Genomic DNA, 18,760 nt, shown 5'->3' on the forward strand with positions numbered 1-18,760 from the left:
AGTAGATCCACTACAATATCAAAACCAGTACGAAAAAAATTCAGTCTTTGAACACCTACCTTGTTCAAGGCACTGTGCCAAGTGTCTTACATGAGATCTTTCACCTGATTTTTATAACATACCCATGAATGAGAGACCAATTCCCATTTTCAACTGGGATACAGGCTGAGAGAAGTTAAATGACTTACCTTAATCTCACAACTATTAAGCAAAAATTTCATTGTTTTTAACAGGAAGCCCAAAAGGATTTCTCATGCATATTTGAAGAAAAATAATCTTAAAGTTTTACTTTTATGTTTAAAGCTTGAAATGATATAAAATTGCCTATAAATTTTTTAAGTAGGTAACTCAAAGTATCAAGAATTAAAATGTTTGCAGAAGACTATTAGTGCCCATCAACTGTCCATGTGCTCCTCCACACACTGTTCCCAGCCTCTCCTCCCGTTCAATCAGAACCATGTTCCTAGCTCTGGCCAATGGACTGTGGCATTTCCCACCCTCAGGCTGAGTCAGTTAGCAGTTTATGTTACTCCTTTCACTCTCTTCCCCTGTCTTGCCCATCTTGACATGGCATGTCTGCGACACAGAGGATGACCAACCAACCTGTTTAAGATTTTGCAAGAAACAACCTTTGACTGTGCCAAGTCATTGAAACTTTGATGTTTAACACCTTAACCACTCAGGTGACCCAGATGGCTACGATGCCAAATCAACTGAAAATTCTATTTACACAATTGCTGTGTGTTGGAGCAATAACAAACAGAAATGTCTTCCTTTCTCAGTCAGTGCTACAGAAAACAGTCTTGAATTATGTAAGTTTTGAATTAATGTGAGCAGCCCTTTGTTCAAATATATGGTGCCGTCAAATATGTGTTTCAATGAAACATTGAAGAAAAAGTTCAGAATCATCCTTCTAGATCCTACTATGAAAGGAGGCTTCAGTGTTCCCCTGGCCCAGCAGCATTCTTTATCTCCATGGGTGGGTACTGGGCCTCTTGATTCAGGGCAGACCTTTTTGGGTTACTTCCACATCCTTCTCATGCAACTGTGAACTTTCAAGGGGGACTGTGAGTCTAACTCATGTGACAAAATACATCAAGACCCTGAATGGACATTTCAGCACAACCCTGGCTCATGTGAACCATCCAAGAAACTCTGACTCCATATAATCACACAGTGCTAAGTGCAGGTTCTTGTTCTAACTCTGACTGTAATTAGTAGTATGATTTGGGGCATGTCTTTAACCTGTTTGAGCCTCAGCTCTTAATAAAAGAAAGAGGTGGCCTAGATAATACCTGAAGTTCCTTCCTGCTCTAGCATCCTGTGATTCATTATCCTAACCACCATCTTTATCATTGTATTACTGAGTTCTCCTATTTGTCTTGGTTTAGGCAACCCTATGGAATTGAATAATACTATTGTGTGGTATTGAAAAATACATTCACACTGTACATTATTTGAACTTCTCTGGAAAAAAAAATATGTTTTAAGGAGCCTTACAGGTATTATATTCCTTGGTACAAGGAACTCACTTCCAGGAATTTATCCTAAAAATATAATTGGAAATATAGGCACCGAATTAAACACAATATATATGTCTAAAATTAGGAGAATGATTAAATAAATTTCACAGCCTCTAAAAAGTTTTCAAGTGACTTACATAACAGGGGATATACGTAGTGAAAAGAATAGGGTTTTTAAAAACTGAGAAGGGGCTTTGGATTTAGACTAACTAGATATGAATCCCGACTTTATCATTTACTAGCTACATGACTGAGGGCAATTTATTTAACCTTTCAGTGCCTCACTTCTCCCTTCTATAGAATTGGACAAATAACAGTACATACCTAGTAAAACTAAATTGAGTTACTCCAATGCAACTAACCCATAGTAGTAAGTAATAAATAAGCTTATGTTATTCTCGATCCACTCAAACTACTAAAGTAAAACAAAAGCAAACCCAGATGAAAAATTTTAGGTATTTAGATTAAAAAGTTAGGTATTAACTGCAGAAAAGCAAGAAGCATCTATATAATTTTCTTGGCCATTATTCATGTCCAGTCTAGAACATTTCTTCTGCTGTTGTCTTAGAGGGTTACTGGAATTTCCTGTGGTTATTTAATTTCTTGACTGCAGTTAGAAAGTAGGCTTCTTGAAAGCAGGGACAACAAACCCTTCTTTCTACTCCCCATTGAACTGGGATAGTGCCTTACACACTATGAAGTTCTAAATTAACAAGAGTACAACTAAGCCCTTCTTATAATACATGATTGTTTATTTTGAAAATATCTCCATTCTGATGTCTCAAAGCGCACTCATAGGTAACATACACCAAAACTGGACCAATCATAGTATCCACTCACTGCCACCAGAAAATGTCTCTCCCCAGTTAATGATTTTGGTTAACACCACCCTTCACCCACTTGCTCAAATTCAAAATATGAAAATTATCCTAGAGTTCACCCATATCCCTGAAAACCAATTAGTTATTGAGACCTATTGTTTTTACTGCCTTACCCTCCCCTACCTCAAATTTGGCAACTTCCCCTAACCCCTTCATTCTACCTGCTTGGGGAATCCTCCCTGATGGCCACACAGGAGAGAAGCCCTTTTATTCTTTATCAAGGCACCCAGCTCTCACTTTAATGAATTCTTTGTGTGATCATTAGTGAAGGTCTGTCCTCTCCACTAGCCTCTGTGTTCATTACTGTATTGTGCAGTGAGCACCTGGGGCCTCTCAGAGGGTAGGTGCCGCCATTTTTTGAGGCTCCTGTATATTAAAAAAGGAAGAAAATGCCAAAACAGGGTTACAAAAACTGTGGTTGTTTTTAAATGTTTAGATTTACCTAATAAATACTTTCAACACACACATAAAGTATATACCTAATATGGAAGATAACATGAAAGATTAAATAACATTAAACCCTTCCTCAATGTGCAGCTGCAGGCCAGATATCTTCCTAGCCCACCTCTGGAGCCAATGAACAGGTTCCCGCTGCCCCAAGAGCTGAGCGAACCTGTCTCCGCACAGCCATTGGGACAGGACACGGAGGCACTGGGGAGTGGTTGAAGGCTTTTAAAGAGGGATGGGAAGTGATTGCAATGGGAGGGAAAAAAATGGGTCCCTGTTTCTACTTCAGCTATAAAACTTATGTATCTTTACCCTTTTAATCTAAAACAATCTGATAGTTCCTGTCATTTTCTGTTTAAATGACCCAAACAAAACAAAGTCAGAGCAGGCCTGCTGTATTTGCCTGACCCAACAAACCCAGTCGCTCTGGCACTGCAAGTAACAGTCATTTTAGTTCGTTTCCAATGTGGTGAGAAAGAGTTGCCTAGATCCTCAAATATCACTTCAATGTCATCTCCTAGAACACCATTTCCATAAGTCTATTTTTTATCCCCTGTTTTACTATTCCCCTCAGCTACAACTTATTACTTGTACAAGCCAAGTGTTCCAGAGTTTGATTGGATCTTAATCCAAAGAACAGACACATTCCCCTTGGAAGAAGAAAGGGCCTTCCTCAAACACAAAGGAGGGCACACCTGCCCAACAGCCAGCAGAAACTCCAGGGAAAATCTCCAGGAAAGGAAACAAAAAGGTCCTTTCTCAACATCCTCCCTGCCTGATCTCAGCCCTTACAATCTCACAAAGGGAAAGTGGTTCACTCAGGCCTAAAAAGATGCAAGATTCAATCATTGGCTTCTAGCTGCAGTTCCACCTCAAAATTCATACCCCTCCCCCCTCCAGCACCCCCTCCTCCTAATGACACTAGGCATCATCCTCTAGGCTAAAGAGGAGAGAGAACTCCTGATACCCGCACTGGCCCTTTTTTTTCCTGACTGCCCCTTCAACACACACACACACACACACACACACACACACACGCAACACAACAGCCAAAAGGGAAATATTTTAAAACTGAAGCACTTAAGAGATAATATCAGGTAAATTCCAAGATCTAAATCAGGTGTTAGGTGTTAATTCTCAACCACCAGTCCATGGTTACAGTCACATAAACCACAGACTAGGCCCGCACACAGACAAAGGGCAGTAGCCCAGAGAAAAACACTCTAGTTTTCCTGGTGGAATCTCAACTACATATAAATATAAAATGAATATTATGGGAGAAAACTTAAATTTCACCTTGAGCCATCACTAAAATAAAGTATTCCTAAATCTTAATTAATGACTCATAGTTCAAGACACATCTGTAACTGCAATACCCTAAGCCAGTTTGAACTATTTATTGAGCTTCACTTCACTGTTTGCCTTAACACTCGAAGCAAAGCATAGACGAGCACAAATAGCTTTCATATTTTTTGATTCTCCGTCATTTCAGACCAGCACTTTCCCAAATTTCAACTGTTTTGAAAGAGTTTTCTTAGTTAAACTATCCTTACCTTCACACTTTCCTTAATGTCAAGTTCAATTCAATTCTTCTTCCAGGAATTTACAATGGTTCTGGTCTCAAGAAGGAAAAGCAGATAGTGATTGGCCTAACGCTAAAGCTCTTCCTCCAGGAGACTAAACCAATGTGCTCATCACTCCCAGAATGGAGTTGAGCGGATAAGCCTCTCAATGTCACATGTCTGCATAAATGTGAACCTAGAGACCACACCCTTTTGAATATCCCATCTCCCTGTCTAAACTTGTGTCATAAAGTATTTCCCAATGAGACTCACCTTGTCACCCCACCCACATGACCACTAGCATCAGGCACGTACCACCTGCTATGAGAACCAGCTAGTGGGGTATGTGTGATCTTTGCTATCTCTCTTCCAGGTCATCAAGATGAACATAAGACAAAGGGAATGGTTATGGCAACAGTAACATAATAGACCCTGTTTGACAAGTCCTATAGAGATAATCCATTTCCTAACATATAGTACCTCAAGCAAGAGATTGCCACAGGTGCCAGGGTTGGAGTCATGGTCAAAACCAAAGTTATAGGATAATAAAAGATGATGGAACAAACCAAAAATAAAATGAGAAGAAAGCCCACCCTATGAAGCCAAAAAAAGAAAAAAGAAAAAAGATGATGGAACAAAATTGCTATAGGTCAATAAGGAAGTTCACATGTTCTCAAGGAGTATGCAATGTGGTAGACAGATGGGTGCACAAATTATTCTAAACCAGTGTGAGGCTTGCACAAAGTAAAATGGGAACAAGAAAGCAGGAAAAATCTGACTCTAACTTGGAGAGCCAGCAGCTGTTATCCTGTCTGTATACAAGCCTTACATTTTGTCTCAATGTTAAACCATTGATGAGCAAGGGCCATGTCTTCTATAATGCTCTGAACCTAGTTAGCACTCAGTAAGTAGCCAGTGGTCCTGGCTGGTGTCGCTCAGTTTGTTGGAGCATCGACCTTTGGATGGAAAGGTCACAGGTTCAATTCCCATTCAGGGCACATAACCAGGTTCAATCCCTGGTTGGGGCATGTACAATAAGGCAACCAATCAACATTTCTGTCTATCTTTCTTTCTCTCTGCCTCTTTCTCTCTAAAAGCAATAAAATAAAAATGTCCTCAGGTGAGGATAAAATAATAAATAAGTAAATAGCCAGTGTGTGATGAGCTCCTGCATGAACTTGATCTCCTTGAAACACTGACTTGGGTGGCAACCAGTGTCAGAAACAGTTGTAGTAGTTAATCAAATGCAGAGTCCTGGCCCTGCTTCAGGTCTACCGAATCAATCAGCAGGGCAAGGGGCAGGAGTCTAAATTTCAACAGGTACTCACCGGTTGACGTTCATGCATTCTTGAGCTTTGAGAACCAAAGGCTTAGAGTATGTGGAAACAAGCAGAGTGGCACTGTGACAGTAAGATTTCAATGTGCCCTCCCCATCACCATACCCCAGAGGCCATTTGTCGACTGCCAGTGTCATAAACCCTGATGTATTTGCTCACAGTGGACAGAGGTGGGTGGCTCCACAGCTGCTCCTGAGGCCAGAATAATAATCTGTCTGTCACAAGACAATAACCCTCTAGAGCACTGCCATTCTAGTTATTTTATCTTGTTATTAAGATAGCATTTTATTTTATTTTGATCTCTTCTATACCCTTGCCTTATTCTTATATCCATCTCCATCTTTAAATTACAAAACTATCCATGTCACATGGGCAATTTTGAACCAGACATCCAGAATGACAGACTGTAAACTTGAAAATATGGTAGATAGTGATGCAAGTCATATTAATGTCTTAAGAAAAAGAACAACAAATAGAAAGTAAGAACAAATGTTATGTTGCATCACCTGCCTGTAATCAACTCTTCAAAGTAAACAGAAGCCTGGACTCTGTTCATAGTGTTGCACCTGAGATGAGAAGGGGGCTAGTATCCACTGACCGTCAGTACATGCTAATAACTTTTCGGCTATCCTGCCTTTGAGACAACTCAAGGAAGTATTACTTTTGCCATAAGTATGTGGAAACTGAGACTCTAAGAGATCTACTAACCTACGGTAAGTCACAGAGTTAGTGAAGGCCAGTGCTAAAATTCCAAATTCCTTGTATGTATCTGATTCCACACCTCATCCTACTCTTCTAGAGATAAGGGCAAGAACTAGAAAAGGTCTGTAAATAGCCCATCAAACAATCTTCATCAATCACCTTTAAGCAGGCTAAACACTGTAGGGTAAGGGCTTCCCCATTGAGGACTTTCTACCATTGAGTGGTAAGCACATGAAAAGGAGACAAAGCTGTGCATGTGGCCTGAGTGGTTTATTACCACTCCTGTAGTCAAAGTCGGAGTGTGCAGGGCCACCAACAACAAAACAGAGAGCGGGGCTGAGCAGTCTGCAAGGACTTCATTTGACAAGGGTCTACATGCCAGAGGTGAGAACTTAAGAAGTCATTCTGCAGTTCCAGGCTTCATGCTGCTTCACAAGTTCAAGTCAATGAACGATGATTGAGTACCTCATACATATCTAAGGATTTGCTTCAAGTTATTGAGGCCTCCATGGTGAGCAAGTATATCTACTTTCTGTTGTTGCTGTAACTCAGCTGGAAAATGTTCTCCAATTTTAAGGGGCCATGTGATTAGATTGGGCCTGCCCGCATAATCACATCTCATTAACTTACTGTGTTTTTAGGACTATAAGACGCACCAGACCATAAGACACACCTAGGTTTTAGAGGAGATAAATAGGAAAAAAAAATTTAAAGCAAAAAATGAGGTAAAATATTTAATAATCTATGACCCCACTCCACTGCCGCTCCCCCTTCCCACAGCGAGCCAGGTAAGCTACATTAGGACTATAAAACGTACCCCCATTTTCCTCCCAAATTTGGGGTGGGTGCATTTTATAGTCCAAAAACATGGCAATCGCTTCTGCAAAATCCCTTTTACCATGTGAGGTGACACATCACAAGTTCTAAAAATTAGAACTGCTTGGTGAGCTGCTTCCTCAAAGACATGACTCCCACACTCAGTATCCCGCCCCCCAGTCTCCACTCACAGGAGAAGGCTGCGTCACTGTGGTTCAGGGCACAGGCCCAGGCAGCCAGTGGCCCACACTAGCTTACTGAGGAGTGTACAGCCACAGTGCAGTGACCACACCTGAATCAACAGTGTTGACACATCCATTTACCTCACACCTTCTAACAGGGGAGTGTTGCTGGCAGGATTTGTTCAGATGTCATTTTGACAATGACATCTGAACAAATCCTTGTCCTATCTACAGAAAAGTTCTCCAGCCCAGTTCTCATGGCCTTGGCTGACTCTCTTCTCTTTATCCACTTTTCTGCATCCTGCTCTTCCCTTCCTTTTCTCCCTTGTGCTTGCCACAACCAGCTCTCAGAAGGCAGCAGAATTGTATCAGCATCCTAAGCAAATTGTTTCCAAGAGCACAAAGACCATCTTGGGAAATAAAGACACTTTTGGATCAAATTCCAAATTTTGGCTCATCTTAGATATCTGTCTGTGGAGGGGTAGTAGACAGAAGATAATAAACAGAAGCCCAGAGAGCCAAGAATAAGGAAAAGGGAAATGATTTGCCCACTAGGGCTAATGAATCTCCGGTTTATGAAGCTCATAGGCTTACAAACCACACAAGCATCCAGTTCTCCCCACCCTTCAGCTTCATCTTGCCCACTGGTGGATGCCTTTTCCCCAGCAGGCTACTCTGAGAAATTCATTCTAATCTGATTTTCCTCTAAAAACCTGTTCTGGTTCTCCACTTCCTCCCTCCCTCCTGCCATTAACACACACATAAATTTGATTTGATCAGGTGTGGGTCCTGGGTTAGGGCCTCCCTGTTTTTTCCACTGTATCCATCTAACATACACCTGACCTCAGCAACCATCCCAAACAACTAATCATTGAACCCTCACCCTGTGTCAGAAGGGACACTGTGAGACATCAGAGAAACGAGATCATTTTTAACCTAAGGACGTCTGGGGTTCCCTGGGAAAGACTTTTAGCAAATTTCTGGCTTGTTGAGAGGAAATTCAGTTTTTCTGTGACTGTGTGCCTCTGAGGTTACTCAGAGATATGTATAGGAATGATGAGTTTTCCTTGCTCCCTGCTCTATCACTCATTCCCTCATCCCTCTAACTATCCATCCATGTTTGCAACACACATTTATTAATATTTATTAAACAACTGTGATGTGTTGCATACATTTCTATCCATCAGGGACATGAGGTCAAATCAGAGTCTTCATACTAACCAGATCCCCAGGTGATTCAAACACACATTGAAGTCTGAGAAACACCAGCCCAGAGTGGCCCTTCTCAACAGCACTATTGACATTTCAGGCCCCAGCATTCTTTGTTGTGTGGGGCTCTCCTGTGGTAAGATGTTTAGCAATGTCTCTGGCCTCTACATACTAGATGCCAGGTGCTCTGTGTCCACCATCAAACAGTGAAAGTGGTGACAAGAGAGGGAAAGTCATGTTCCAATCTAGCTTATGAAAAAATAAATCATGTAAGCAGAGGCTGAACCACTATGCTGATGTCTGAACACTGTGCAATTTTGAGTACAGAAGGAGTCATCAGCGGAATAACTCTTTGGTCTCTCAGTCACTTGGGGTTGGAAAATTTATGTCTCACTGTTTATTTTAACTGTTACATTTTTAAAACCCAATCTAAGAAGTAATAATTCCTGATTTTGGAAAGTACCTATGATAAGTAAAGAAAGAAACAAGATAATTTCTGCTTTTGATGAAAGAACCCAAGACAATGTGAGAGGTCTCAGGCTCAGCACCTTCTTCCAGTTGTGATAGTCAAAAATATCAACAGATGTTGATACAAGTCTTGAGGGGCAAAGTCACATTTCCTTCCCCAGTTAAGAAGTACTGGTTTAGGGAAATGCAAATCAAAACCACAATGAGGTACCACTTCACACCTGTCAGAATGCCATCATCCACAAGACAAAAAATAATGAGTGTTGGAGAGATTATGAAGAAAAAGAAACCCTCATGTCTCTGCTAGTGGGAATGAGAGCTGGTACAGTCACTATGGAAAACAGTGAGGTTCCTCCAAAAATAGAGCTACCATATGACCCAGCAATCCCTCTTCTGGGTATCTACCCCAAAATTTTGAAAACACTTATTTGTAAAAATATATGTACTCCTATGCTCATTGCAGTATTATTCATGGTGGCCAAGACCATGGAAACAACCAAAGTGTTCTTCAATAATGATTGGATAAAGATGTGATACATAAATACAATTGAATTCTACTCAGCCATAAGAAAACACATAACACTGCCATTTACGACAACATGGATGGATCTTGAGGCTATCATGCTAAGAAAAATAAGTCAGACCAAAATAGTCAAGAACCATATTATGTTATGCATAGGCGGGACATAAAACTGAAAGCAACAAATAAACAAAGAAGAAAAACAAACAAACAGAAACTCATAGGCACAACAGCATGGTGGTTACCAGAAGGAAAGGGAGTGAGGGAGGTAAAAGAGGGTAAAGGGGGTCGAACATATGGTGACAGAAGGAGACTTGACTTTGGGTGGTGAACACACAATGCAATGTACAAATGATGTATTATAGAACTGTACACTTGAAACATATAATTTTTTTCTTTTAATTACTTTTTATTAAAATATAATATGCATATAGAAAATGTTAACAAATTGTATATTACCAGAAAACCAAAATTTCTCCTTGAGATCTCTGCCAGTTACCAATACTTCTCACCAAATTAAGCACTATCCTGATTTTTATTTTTGTTAGTTTTACCCAGTTTTGACTTTAATATAATATAAATTTTGTAGGATTTTTATATATGCTTTACATATTCCATATAAATGTTTGTGAGAGTACATCTTGTTGCATGTAATTTATTCATTTTTATTCCTATATAACATTCAATTCTATGAAACCTATATAATTTTATTAACCAATGTCACCCCAATAAATTTAATAAATTTTTTAAAAGATTTTATTTATTTTTTTTAGAGAGGGAAGGGTGGGAAGAGAGAGAGAAACATCAATGTGCAGTTGCTGGGGGCCATGGCCTGCAACCCAGGCATGTGCCCTGACTTGGAATCGAACCTACGATGCCTGGTTCGCAGCCTGTGCTCAATCCACTGAGCTACACCAGCCAGGGCTTAATAAATTCTTTTAGAGCGCTGGTTTAAAAGGCTCTTGGTCAAATTCCCTTAACATAAGAACTTTTTCCTTTTCCACTGGGAAAAAAGAGAAATGTAACTAATTTAGCTGTTAACAATTGCACCAAAGTCCAACCAGGATTGTGTCCCCCTTTCTCAGAAAGATCATGTACACATTATTGCAACCAATAAACAAATACAAACATTTTTTGGAAAAATAATGTTTGCATAATTCCCATGACGTCTAACATAAAAATCTTTCAAGTTTGCTGGTTAATATTACTGCTAAGGACAAAGCAGGGGCGGGCATAAATATGACATACATGACATCGAGGACTGATCCTTGGGTGCCGCCACTGCCAATTATATTCGTTCTAGGTGTAATCACATGAGGTCTATCTGGAACATCTCCCCACTTTGAAAAAGATGACCAATGTGGGAAAAGTGCTCTGTGTCCACCATCAAACAGTGAAAGTGGTGACAAGAGAGGGAAAGTCATGTTCCAATCTAGCTTATGAAAAAATAAATCATGTAAGCAGAGGCTGAACCACTATGCTGATGTCTGAACACTGTGCAATTTTGAGTACAGAAGGAGTCATCAGCGGAATAACTCTTTGGTCTCTCAGTCACTTGGGGTTGGAAAATTTATGTCTCACTGTTTATTTTAACTGTTACATTTTTAAAACCCAATCTAAGAAGTAATAATTCCTGATTTTGGAAAGTACCTATGATAAGTAAAGAAAGAAACAAGATAATTTCTGCTTTTGATGAAAGAACCCAAGACAATGTGAGAGGTCTCAGGCTCAGCTTGGGAGAGAGGGGGCTGTGGTTCCACTTTGGAAGTGCTGGGCTGAGCTGAGCTGAGCCAAAGGCCCGAGGCCCCACAGGGACTGCCTCTGTGAAGTGGCCAATGCCATCGGCCCAGTCCTGCCCTCAAATGCTATTGGTTCCATTTCACAGAAGAGGCTGCTGAGCTTGAGACATTCCACATCTTGCCTGAATGTCCACAGTCAGTAGGAGGCAGAAGGCAGGAAAGGAGCCCAAACATCTGGGGTACTGGTGGACAGGTTTCTTCTACAACACCAACCACCCCTGCTTTAGTGTCCTGAGGCTGCTCTAAAAAATTACAACACAAATGTCCTAACTTACAGTTCTGAAGGTCAGAAATCTGAAATGGGTCTCACTGGAGTAAAATCCAGGCATTAGCAGGACCTTGCTCCCTCTAGAGGTTCTAAGGGAGAATCCATTTCCTTGCCTTGTCTAACTTCTAGAGACTTCTTGCATTCTTTGGCTCATGGCTCTTTCCTCCATCCTCAAGTCCAACATCACAGTATCTTCAGATCTCTCTCTGATGCTGACCCCCATTCTTCTGCTATCGCATGTTCTCCTTCTGACCAATCCTCCTGCCTCCCTCTTATGAGGACCAGGATCCTTGTAGTCATTACACTGGGCCAACTCAGATAATCCAGAGTAATCTTCCCATCCCAAAATCCTTAACTTAATCAAATCTTCAAAATCCCTTTTACCATGTGAAGGAAACCAGAATATCTCATAGTATGAAAATTATTTTGAGCTGAAGTCAGCTGAGAAGCAGCAAATGCAGGAAAAGCTGTCTCTACATTCACCTTTCTACCAGGTGATATACAGGCAGGATATAAACTCTCCTGTCACTGGAAATAGATTCTTAGCCCAGAGATGGTACCAGAGGAATCTGCAAACAAATTTTACTCATTAGTTCCCCCCACGTGTTTACCTTCTCACTGTTTGCCTCCTAAAACTGTTTGCTGTTTCCTCCCATTTCTTGACAAATCTATTGTCCTTTGTTGCAGAGACTATTTAAGCTGGAATTCAAGGCCACCACCTTAAGTTAATTTTCACTGAGGTTTTTCCCCCCTGTTACGTGTACTGCATGCATTAATAAACTATTTTTATCACTGTGGAGTTTCCTCAAAAAATTAAAAATGGAACTGCCTCATGACCCAGTGATTCCACTTCTGGAAATATATCTGAAGAAACCCCCAATGCTAATTTGAAAGGATACATGCGCCCCCATGTTCGTTGCAGTGTTATTTACAATAACCATGATTTGGAAGCAGCCCTGTGTCCATCAGTAGACTAGTAGATAAAAAAGCTGCAGTACATACCATATTTCACAGATATAGAACAAACACTTCAAAAATTTATATGGAACCATAAATGACCCCGAACAGCTGCTGCAATTTTGAGAAAGAAAAGCAAAGTAGGAGGCATCACAATACCTCATATCAAACTATATTACAAGACCACTGTAATCAAAACAGCCTGGTACTGGCATAAAAACAGACACATAGACCAGTGGAATGGAACAGAGAGCCCAGAAATAAACCCAAGTATCTACAGTCAATTAATTTTTGACAAAGGGGGAAGAAACATAAAATGGAGTAAAAATAGCATGTTCAACAAATGGTGTTGGGAGAGCTGGACAGCTACGTACAAAACAATGAAACTCAAGCACCAACTTACACCACACACAAAAATAAATTCAAGGTGGATAAAAGACTTAAATATAAGTTGTGACTCCATTAAAGTCCTAGAGGAGAACATAGGCAGGAAAATCTCAGATATTTCACACAGCAATATTTTCACTGATATGTCCCTTAGAGCAGGGGACATAAAGGAAAGAATAAACAAAGGGGATTTAATCAAGATAAAAAGAAAACAGGATTAAAATGAAAAGAGAACCAACTGCATGGGAAAACATATTTGTCAATGATACCTCAGACAAGGGTTTAATCTCCAAAGTATATAAAGAACCCACATGACTCCACTCCAGGAAGACAAGCAATCCAATTTAAAAAATGGGCAAAGGACTTAACAGACACTTTTCCAAGGAGGACATACAGAGGGTGCAGAAACATATGAAAAGATGCTCAGTATCACTACCCATCAGAGAGATGCAAATTAAAACCACAATGAGATACCACTTCACACCAGTCAGAATGGCCATAATAAACAAACCAACAAACAAATGTTGGAGAGGTTGTGGAGAAGAGGGAACCCTAGTACACTGTTGGTGGGATTGCAGACTGGTGCAACTAATATGGAAAACAATATGGAATTTCCTCAAAAGAGAAAACTCAAAATGGATCTGCCTGCTGACCCAGAAATTCCACTGCTAGGATTATATCCTAAGAACCCTGAAACACCAATCCAAAAGAACCTGTGCATCCCAATGTTCATAGCAGCACAATTTACAATAGCTAAGTGTTGGAAGCAACCTAGGTGCCCATCAGTAAATGAATGGATCAAAAAACTATGGTACATTTACACAATGGAATTTTATGCAGCAGAAAGATAAAAAGGAGCTCCTACCCTTTGCAACAGCATGGATAGAACTGGAAAGCATTATGCTAAGTGAAATAAGCCAGGTGGTGAAAGACAAATACTATATGATCTCACCTTTAACTGGAACCTAATCAACAAAACAAACAAATAAGCAAAATACAACTAAAGACACTGAAATAGAGAACAGGCTGTCAGTGATCAGAGGGCAGAGGGGCAGGAATTTCAGAAGGGTGAAGGGTTTGCAGGAACAAGTATAAAAGACACATGGACAATAATGGGGGGGGGTGTGGAAATGGGAGGGAGGTGAAGAGGGCTGGGGGATGAGCCTGGGTGGGGGGAAAAGGCAGAAAACTGTACTTGAACAACAATTTTAAAAAAGCTGTGGTACATAAAAAAAGAATAAAATCTTACCATTTACAACAGCAGACCTAGAGGGTATTATGCTAAGTGAAATAAGTCAGACAGAGAAAGCTGAATACCATGTGATAGCACTTATATGTGGAATCTAAAGAACAAAACAAACAAAACAAACTTATAAATACAGAGAACAGACTGATGAATACCAGGGGGAGGGGTGCTGGGGGCAGGGTGAAAAAAGGCAATGGGATTAAGAAGTACTAACTGGCAGTTACAAAATAGTCCCAGGGATGTAAGGTAAAGCATAGGGAGTATAGTCAACAGTATTGTAATGACTATGGGTGGTGCCAGGTAGCCACCTGAATTCTCTGAGGGAACACTTTTTAAACTATATTAATTTTATCTGCTGTGCTGTACACCTGAAGCTAATACAAAATAGTAGTAAGTACAAACTGTTGTTAAAAAAAACAAAATACTGTATTTTGCTGTGTATAATGCACAATTTTTTGCCCAAATATTTGAGGGAAAAATAAGGATGCACATTATACATGGGTAGTACTAACTCTGTATCTATATAAATGTTTTTGATTCTTTTACTTATGTTTATGCATTAAAAGTGTAACTCTAGAAAGCAATAATGATATCCGTATGCAAAATAATACCCTGGAATACAATAACCAGTTTTGTTTCTAAATATAAATAAATAAATAATTGAATTAAAAATTAAAGCAAAAGATTTTTTTTCCTGAAAGTTTGGGTCAAAAACGTGGGTGCACATTATACATGGGAGCACAGTATACACAACAAAATACAATAATAAAAAAATTTTAAAAATCTGCCATGAAGCCCCTGGCTGGTGTAGCTCAGTGGATTGAGCACAGGCCTGTGAATCAGAGGGTGATGGGTTTGATTCCCAGTCAGGGCGCATGCCTAGGTTATGGGCCAGGTCACCGGCAGGGGGGCATGTGAGAGGCAATCACACATATTGATGTTTCTATCCCTCTCTTTCTCCTTCCCTTCCCCTCTCTCTAAAAATAAATAAAATCTTTAAAAAAAATCTGCCACAAATATGAGAGTGAACTGCCCCCAAAAATGGAATTACCTTCCAGAAGGCAGGCCCTTTGTTGTACAGGCTTCCCCCACTAGGGGAGTGTTCTAGAAACATGGATGTATCGGGGCACCAGTTGGCATTTTTGTGAGAGGCTGTGTTCGGCTTCAGTGAATTTTTTTGGAAGATTCAACATGTTTGCCCATTTTATGGTGGGTGGTTTATGAGACATCGGCCCACACCATGCTGAGTGTTCAGCATTTTTTGACTGAAAACAGCATGACCCCCATGCCTCATCTCTCTATTTGCCCAATCTTGCCCCAAGCAACTTTTTTTTGTTTACCCAGGTGAAAAACATCCTCAAAGGGAAACATTTTGCTGATGTAGAAGAGGTGAAGCAAAAAATGGTAGAAATACCAAAAGGCATCAAAATCGACAAGTTCAAAAACTGTTCTGAGCAGTGGCAAAAACGTCTTGATAGGCATAGTGCATCAAATGGAGAGTACTTTTAAAGAGACTGAAGATGACTATGAAAGAATAAATATACAATTTTTGATAAATGAATTCCAGGTTTTTTGGATCCCTCCTAATATATGGAGAGAGACTCTTCATGTGTGCTGACATACAAATTTTATTTTTTTTATTGAACTGGAATTATACTTTTTATTTCACCATCAATTGTGTATCATTACATATTTGTGTTAACTGCTCAATTACAAAAGTAATACATGCAAATAGATTAAGAATATGTAAGAGAACACAGAAAAGTAAAAGACCTCTCCATAAATAAGGAATAAATAAATGAATACATAAATAAAAATAAACTGTTTTTTTCTTGTTAATTTGTCTGCTTATTAAAGAGTCCCTGCTAAAACCCAAGATGGGTACAGTTATGCCTCCCGAGTCTCTACAGACGCAGACAGGGCCAGTTGGGATGCTCGACCAGCTCCAGAGCCAGTACGTGGGATCCTGGGAAAACTGACAAAAAGCCAGTGAGAGGTTAAGAATTCTTACCGGAGTCAGCAGTCCCAGACCTCTGTTTGCAGTGCCCAGCCAAGAAAGGGAGGTAAAATTTTTCCTTAACCCTTCTTTCCCAAATTCCTTTCCAAATGTCACCCCTCTCAAAAAAAATTATAAAACTTAGTTCTTCAAATGGTGACTCTGTGGATTTGGTTGTGGGCTACATGTAACCTTTCAGGAATAGTTATTGTTTTCTTTGTCACTATCTTTTGTACATTTGTCATAAGGAGGCCATATAGGGCCATTGTCATCTCTCCTTTCTTAGTTTTATTTGTGATGGGAAAATTCCCAGTAACCCATTAGGTAATACAGATTAGCCGGTCTGTGATTTAAGGCATCTCTGTGAGAGACCAGAGTTTCTTCACCTCCTGTAACAATGAAGGTCTTTATTTTCTTAAAGTGTCTTTGGGAGAAACTTTGGATCTTGAGGGGAATGCATCTTTTGTATCCTTTCTGGGGACCCTTCTTGGGTCCACAGTTAAGCCATAAAGGCTTATTGACTTTAAGCCATAAAAGAGCAATGGTTTAGAGTCCTATTAAAATGGGTATACCTTTAAAGATTTGGACTTGTGTATCTAAAAAGATTTTTTGCAGAGAGTTCTTATTCTATACAAGTATCCCACTGGTACCTAGAGCAAGGTCCCAAGAACATACATTAAGGCTATTTGATTGTTTCTTATCCTGTAATGAGACCTCATCAGCTCCAGACTTAGAAAAGAGAAATACATTGAACTGTCCTAGACTTAAGAAAAGACTACCTCAAATAGTAATTGTTTTAAATTTATAACAATAAACAAACATGTCCTTGAATTCCTTTTTTAAAAGAACAACTTAAACACTTTTCTCTTCCCAGAGATGGCATCAGAGGAGGCTACATGCTAACCTTACCCCATTAGTTACCTCCCATACATTTTACCTTCCCCCAGTTTGCAGTCCTTGGAACCCTAAAAATGACTTTCTACAAACTGTTCTTCATTGAGGATGCTATGTAAGCTGTAATTCAAAGCCTCTGCTTTGAGTTACTTTTTGTTGAGTTTTTCAACATGATGTGTGCCATATTAAAAAACTGCCTTGTTAATATGTCTTTTTGTTAAAGAGGCCCAGCTGTAATGTGGCTAAAGATCAAGTTTTGCCTTCCCTACACATGCTGTTGGTTTCTGGAGACTAGGGCATGGACATCTTTGAGAGCCCATTATTCAGCTTACCACATCTCCTTAGGAATGCCATTCAGAGGAGGACCACTGACAATCATAAAAATAAAAATGTTTTAAATCACCAACAGGAAGAGGAAAAGTAGAGAACAAGAGCAGTTAGTGCCCTCTACAGGCTCAGGTTCCCAATCATAGAAGGAGACTCACAAGCATAGTGTTATCTACTTCTCCATCCTGGCTGCGCCATAGAATCCCTTGAAGAGCGCACGCGCGCGCGCACACACACACACACACACACACACACACACACACACACACACACACAAAGCCAGAACCCCATCCCTAGAGATTCTGCTTCAGTTAGTCTGGGTAAGCCCAAATATCAACATCTTAAAATTCCCCCTCAGGGAATAAGAGCCCCCATTCTGGGATCAGACCATTTGCATGCAAAGGTCAGCCCATTGCTGTGTGCTTGACCTGAGGGACATTATTTAACTTTGCTTCCGTTTCTTCTTCTATAAAATGAGAATGATGATATTACTAGAACTACCTTATAAAGCTGAAGATAAGCTGATATAATGTAAGTAAAGTTCTTGCCACATAGAAGACGCTGCATAAATGTTATATGCTGTTTTTGCTTTAAATGCCTCCAAGCGCTCCAGAGGAATGTCTGATTCCAACTCAGACAGGAACCCAAAGCGATGTCTGTGTGTCTAGGGTGTGAAGAATGGGACTGAGAAGCAACGAAGCACAAAGTCCCTTTCCCTGCCTGGTTGTGATGGGCTATGGAAGTGTTCACCCCAGGGAAGGGCAGCATTAGGGGCAGGGGGGCAGGCCTCCTCATGCTGGAGTATGTAAAAGTTAGACAAGTGAGTAAGAAAGCAGGGAACGGCTAAAGCTGGGAGCAGAAAAGGTGTGGCCGGCTATTAAATGGGAGGAATGCTAAGAGCCATCCAATATGCCAACACATTTTACATGGACTAATTAATTTAATCCTCATAATTATTATCTTCGCTTTAAAGTTAATGGTAAAGAGGTGCATTTTATAAGTATTATAACACAATTCACAAGAGTGTCATGAGAGAACCAAGATTCAACCCCAAGTCTATGTCCAAAAGGGAAAAAGGACAAAAAAGACATCTGTTGAGCACCCACCACTCCAGCAGTATACAGAGTCCTCTCAACTTCGTGAGGCACTATCTCTGTCCCCATTTTACACTGACAGGACAGAGACATGAAAGGCTAACTTGCCCACGTCAAATAGCTTGTAAATGCAAAAGTGGGATCC

The 18,760-nt window shown here is 40.1% G+C and overlaps 1 protein-coding gene across 5 annotated transcripts in view; it reads right to left on the reverse strand.

Moving 5' to 3' along the window:
- The window catches only part of TMEM45A (transmembrane protein 45A), an 84,287-nt gene that overhangs the window by 14,732 nt on the left and 50,795 nt on the right, over positions 1-18,760 (reverse strand). Inside the window, exon 1 of one of the 5 annotated variants that reach the window (XM_045851991.1) lies at positions 4,405-4,549. The exons of the other annotated variants lie outside the window; for them this stretch is intronic. The gene's annotated coding sequence lies outside the window, so the exon portion shown is untranslated. Of the gene's footprint in view, positions 1-4,404; positions 4,550-18,760 lie in introns of those variants that run through there. 5 annotated transcript variants of the gene reach the window in all.

This window comes from Phyllostomus hastatus, unplaced genomic scaffold, assembly GCF_019186645.2.
Source record: "Phyllostomus hastatus isolate PE091 unplaced genomic scaffold, TTU_PhHast_1.1 phas_contig_86, whole genome shotgun sequence".
Taxonomy (NCBI): domain Eukaryota; kingdom Metazoa; phylum Chordata; class Mammalia; order Chiroptera; family Phyllostomidae; genus Phyllostomus; species Phyllostomus hastatus.